Source organism: Bubalus bubalis, chromosome 5 (assembly GCF_019923935.1).
Source record: "Bubalus bubalis isolate 160015118507 breed Murrah chromosome 5, NDDB_SH_1, whole genome shotgun sequence".
In the NCBI taxonomy this organism is placed as follows: Eukaryota; Metazoa; Chordata; class Mammalia; order Artiodactyla; family Bovidae; genus Bubalus; species Bubalus bubalis.
This window is the reverse complement of record NC_059161.1, coordinates 129795265-129801214: the sequence shown is the minus strand read 5'-3', so window position 1 is coordinate 129801214 and position 5950 is coordinate 129795265. Positions and strand designations below refer to the sequence as shown.

Genomic DNA, 5950 nt, shown 5'->3' with positions numbered 1-5950 from the left:
AAACCCCCAGATTCTTCATCCATACATGTTGTTGCTATAAGAAATTACAGAATTGAAATTTAATTCCCTTCAATTATTTGCAAATGCCTCAATTATTCCTCTTTTGGAAATAAAAGAATCTTAGACAATGTTGTTATTATCACAAACCTAGAGATCAATCATATATTTGAAAAGAAATACCTCTTAAAATATTCTACCTCCTGTCATTGAGAACTGTTCATTGAACATCCTGAATTATTCTAAGCCTCTATGGAGATTGTAAAGATGCTTTCAAGTGCTAGTATGAAATCAGTGGGAAACAAAACAAAAGCAACTTTAAAGCAACAAGAAATTATGTATCATATATACATCGTAGCAAATACTTTATATTTGTGAATCTTTACAGCTTACATTTCCATTCCATTATTACAAGTGATGAAAAACAAAAAATTGCAAGTAGCATTCAAATTATAAATACACAGTCTTCCCATTTCACTAACCAAATTCTTACTTTTCAGTGTTACTTCCCAATTTATGCAGGAAACTGCCTACAAAGCTGAAACTGATTAGAAAATTTTTAAGGTTTAAATCTCTTTCTCATTTTAGGAGAAACCAAATACCCAACCATCAAAATTAAAAATAAATAGAATTGGCAGTCATTACAGTTATTGTTACTAGATCCACTTCATTTGCAGGTGTCCAAAATAGAAAATGAATAATTCTTTATCTTCAAATACATATGTTCTTAAAATGCTACTTAAAGCTTTGGTTGTTTTCTGGTTTTTGAAGTACAATGGGATGATCAGGCAGAAAGTCTGGTTTTTTTCTGCAGATGGAAACACTTGAGAGCTTCAACAGGAAATCTCTGCTGTATTTGATTCTCTCTTTTTTAACTGGAGAATGATGTTGTTATTCATTAAGACCTTGAGAAAAGGCTTGCATTCCATTCGTCTTACATCTGCTAACTCCACTTTGTAAGTACTGGGTGTTGCATGGATATTCATTCTGAAAGTTGAAAGGGAATACTGCTCCAGGGGGAGAACTCAGATGACGAACAGGTCTTGCTGGTTGAAGTGGTTTACCAATCAACTTTTTGGTTTCCATTATCATAAAGATCTTGAGGTTCCATACGCCTGAAGATCCTGGAGGGTTTCGGGGCCGGCAGCCGCGTCGCGGCGCTTCGAAATTGTGTTTTATTAAATGTTTATTATTTATGTGGCTGCACTGGGCATTAGTTGAGGCACCAGGGATCTTAGATCTCCCTTGCAGCGTGTGGACTCTTGGTTGCAGCACGTGGGATCTAGTTCCCGAGCCGGGGATGGAGCCCGGGCCCCTGCGTTGGGAGCATGGAGTCTCAGTCATTGGAGCACCAGGAAAGTCCTCGCTGGAGGTATCTCTAAAACACTGTCCACAGAGAGACTTCTGAAATATAGATATAATATTTATTGGCTTCCAGAGTAAGGCAATGAATCTCCAGAGAGGTAGAAACTAATGTCAGTCTCTAATTCAGAGACTGACTCAACACGATCATCCTTAGATTCTACATTAACTTACGTGGCCTGCTCCTTTCTTTTCCACTTTCATCCTCAAATGCATCCAGTCCTTTGTTCTTTCTGATGAAAAATAAAGATTGTGTAGGTAGTCCTGCTCTCCACCATTATTATCTAACTCCTGATCCCCACTGTTATATGTTCTGGAATAATGCATAACATGAATATGGCTTGCAAACTTGGATAAATTCAGGGACACAAATGTTTCAGGATACTGAAAAGCGTGATATGGGAAAATTGGGAAATATAGAAAAACCAACGCCTTATACTTTGGAGTGTAGGAGAATTCCCAAGGAAAGAGTCCCACTCCAGGGTCTCCGGAGCCCCAGCAGAAGTGAAGGCACAGACGCTACGGCATGATGTCCCGGACCACGTGTGCACCAGGAGAGTCCATCAATGTGATTGCCAGTTGCTCTTCTCTTCTTCTCTTCCAGGGCCTGCCATGACAGCATCGTGAATGTCTTCTCAAATGTGTTGTCTGGTTTCTGAAGGATTGTCAAGTTTTTTATGGGTTTTATCTTGGCTTAAAATCGACACATCTCTGATTGGTCAGTAGAGTAATAAGGCTCTCATTTCTAGGAGTTGTTAAACAATTTTTGGTGGTTCCTGTGGACCATTATGCCCTGGAGGAAGGCATGGCAGCCCACTCCAGTGTCCTTGCCTGGAGAATCCCATGGACAGAGGAGCCTGCAGTCAGAAGCACCAAGAGAGTCAGAAGCACCTGAGGTGCCTTAGCGCGCACGCACATTTCCAGCAATTTTATTTATAAAACCTGAAAATCTGTAGAACACAGTCTTTGAACTAGTCATCCGTGTGTGAATGGCTGAACAAGTTATTATGTCCTCATGTAATGGAAAACCACTAGGCAATAAAAAAGAACAGGCTTGGATATATTTGGTTCATGTAGACTTCTTAAAAAAGTAAAAGGAACCTAAGGCTATTAACACCTAATCAGATGGGCTACCGACGAGAGGAAATTGATTACAAGGGGATAAGTGACAAGTTGGGAGGTGACACAGAATAATCTATGTCTTGGTTTTGAGTGGTGACAGAGTGCATACATTCATCAACAGCACAGTGATGTCTTCCGAAAGGATGCTGTTACAGTGGTGAATCATACATCTCTCAGTTAAAAAAAAATTTTTGCTGCAATAGGTCATAGTTGTGGCACAAGGGATCTTTAGTTGCAGCAAGTGGGATCTAGTTCCCTGACCAAGAATCTAACCCAGGCCTCCTGCATTGGGAGTCTTAACCACTGGACCACTAGAGAAGTCCCTCCATCAATTAAAAAAAATAAAATAGATTCAAACGTGTAGCCAGACAGTAAAAGCACATGACTTGCAAAGAATAAGACCAAGAGATGACATCTTGGCAGAAACGATGAAAGTCAGAAATCAGTGGAATGAAATCTATGATATTCTAAAGACAATAATGCCCATAGAGAATTATGCATCAGTAAGGAAAAAAGAATCATCCAGAAATAAAGGGAAAGGTGAAACCCAAAGGACGCAGAGCTTGGCTGTTGGGATCGTCTGGGAATACTGCCCCAGATGTGCCCCGGAAGGAAGGGGGACCATGTACCTGCAGAACTTCTGAGACTCTGAGTGTCCCATGTTACTGCGATACACTTTTCCTTGTGTAGGCACTCAAGTAGTGGAACACTCATTGCCAGGCACACTGGCTGTGGAGTCCCAGGGTCCTCTTATGGGAACCTGGCCTCCCCTGCAGGTCCCAGGTCTCAGGTCAGAGCACCAGCTCAGGTCTGGAACCTGGAAGAATGGTCATGACTTGTCAAATCGTGTCCTTTACAAGGAGAACAGATTCTTATGGGACTTACGTAAATACATGTATTGCCATGAAAAATAAGAATATTTACTGGGAGTTTCTGAATACCGGAGGGCTCAGCAAGGGACAAAATGATAAATGTTTCAACTTTTGTTTACAAAAGTACACTTTGCCAAATCCACAAACAATAACTGCTGGAGAAGGTGTGGAGAGAAGGGAACCCTCCTACACTGTCGGTGGGGATGTAAAGTGGTACAGTCACTACAGAGAACATTATGGAGGTTCCTTAAAAAACTAAAATAGAGCTACCATAAAAAACTAAACATTTAGCTACCTTAAACAACTAAAAATAGGCATTGCAATCCCATTCCTGGGACATATCTGGAGAAAAACATGATCTAAAAGGGTACACGCAGCCCAGTGCTCGTTATAGCAGTGTTGACAATAGCCAAGACGTGCAAGCAGCCTAAATGTCCGTGACAGGCGAATCGATGAAGGAGATGTGCATAGCGCGTCCCTGGTGGCTCGCAGATAAAGAACCCACCTGCCAATGCAGGAGACACAGGTGTGATCCCGGGTCCGGGAAGATCCCGCATGCTGTGAAGCGACTAAGCCCATGTGCCACGACTCCTGAAGCCCACATGTCCTAGAGCCTATGGCCCAGAACAAGAGATGCCCACGCACCGCACCTAGAGAGGAGACCCTACACACCGCAACTAGAGAGAAGCCCTCCCAGCAATGAAGGCCCAGCACAGCCAAAAATAAAGAAATAATTCAAGTGCTGCACTCAACATGGGCTTCCCCGGTAGCTCAGACGGTAAAGCATCTGACTACAATGCAGGAGACCCAGGTTCGATCCCTGGGTCAGGAAGATCCCCTGGAGAAGGAAATGGCAACACACTCCATTATCCTTGCCTGGAAAATCCCATGGACAAGGAGCCTGGCAGACTGTACAGTCCATGGGGTCACAAAGAGCTGGACACGACTGAGCGACTAACACAGACACACACATACTCAACAAGCCAGCAAATTTGGAAAACTCAGCAGTGGCCACTGGACTGGAAAAGCTGTTTTCATTCCAATCCCTAAAAAAGGCAATGCCAAAGAATGTTACAACTGCCACAAAATTACACTCATCTCACACGCCAGCAAAGCAATGCCCAACATTCTCCAAGCCAGGCTTCAGCAGTATGTGCACTGAGAACTTCCAGATGTTCAAGCTGGACTTAGAAACAGCAGAGGGACCAGAGATCAAATTGACAACATCTGCTGGATCATACAAAAAGCAAGAGAATTCCAGAAAAACATCTACTTCAGCTTCATTGACTATGCCACAGCATTTGACTTTATGGATCACAACAAAATGTGAAAAAATTCTTAAAGAGATGGGAGTATCAAACCACCTTACCTGCCTCCTGAGAAATCTGTATTCAGGTCAAGAAGCAACAATTAGAACCGGACGTGGAACAATGGACTGGTTCAAAATTGGGAAAGGAGTACGTCAAGGCTGTATATTGTCACCCTGCTTATTCAACTTATATGCAGAGTACATCATGTGAAATGCTGGACTGGATGAAGTACAATCTGGAATCAAGATTGCTGGGAGAAATATCAATAACTCAGATATGCAGATGACACCACCCTTATGGCAGAAAGTGAAGAGGAACTAAAGAGCCTCTTGATGAAAGTGAAAGAGGAGCATGAAAAAGCTGGCTTAAAACTCAACATTCAAAAAACGAAGATCATGGCATCTGGTCCCATCACTTCATGGGAAATAGATGGGGAAACAGTGGAAACAGTGTCAGACTTTATTTTTGGGGGCTCCAAAGTCACTGCAGATGGTGATTGCAGCCATGAAATTAAAAGACGATTACTCCTTGGAAGGAAAGTTATGACCAACCTAGATAGCATATTCAAAAGCAGAGACATTACTTTGCCAACAAAGGTCCATCATAGTCAAGGCTATGGTTTTTCCAGTGGTCATGTATGGATGTGAGAGTTGGACTGTGAAGAAGGCTGAGCACCGAAGAATTGATGCTTTTGAACTGTGATGTTGGAGAAGACTCTTGAGAGCCCCTTGGACTGCAAGGAGATCCAACCAGTCCATTCTGAAGGAGATCAGCCCTGGGATTTCTTTGGAAGGAATGATGCTAAAGCTGAAACTCCAGTACTTTGGCCACCTCATGTGAAGAGTTAACTCATTGGAAAAGACTCTGATGCTGGGAGGGATTGGGGCAGGAGGAGAAGGGGACGACAGAGGATGAGATGGCTGGATGGCATCACTGACTCGATGGATGTGAGTCTGAGTGAACTCCGGGAGTTGGTGATGGACAGGGAGGCCTGGTGTGCTGCGATTCATGGGGTCGCAAAGAGTCGGAGATGACTGAGCAATTGAACTGAACTGAACTGACTCCAATACAAACTAAAAAGTTTTTTTAAAAATTTAAGAAAAGAAAGAAAAAGAAAAAAAAAGTACACTTTACCAAACTGCTGCAAGTTATAGACAGCTTAAAAGACAGGAGAAAATATATCCTCTAAATCTGGAGAACAAATCATTAAAGACTCAGCAATGCTTTAAACTGGTAAGAACAGATGCTTGATCTTAGCCAAAAGGCCAAGCTTCCCTGGTGGACCAG

At 42.5% G+C, this 5950-nt stretch overlaps 1 pseudogene; it reads right to left on the bottom strand.

Moving 5' to 3' along the window:
• Positions 1-345: 345 nt before the first annotated feature.
• LOC112585002 lies at positions 346-1153 on the bottom strand (annotated as a pseudogene).
• Positions 1154-5950: the final 4797 nt, after the last annotated feature.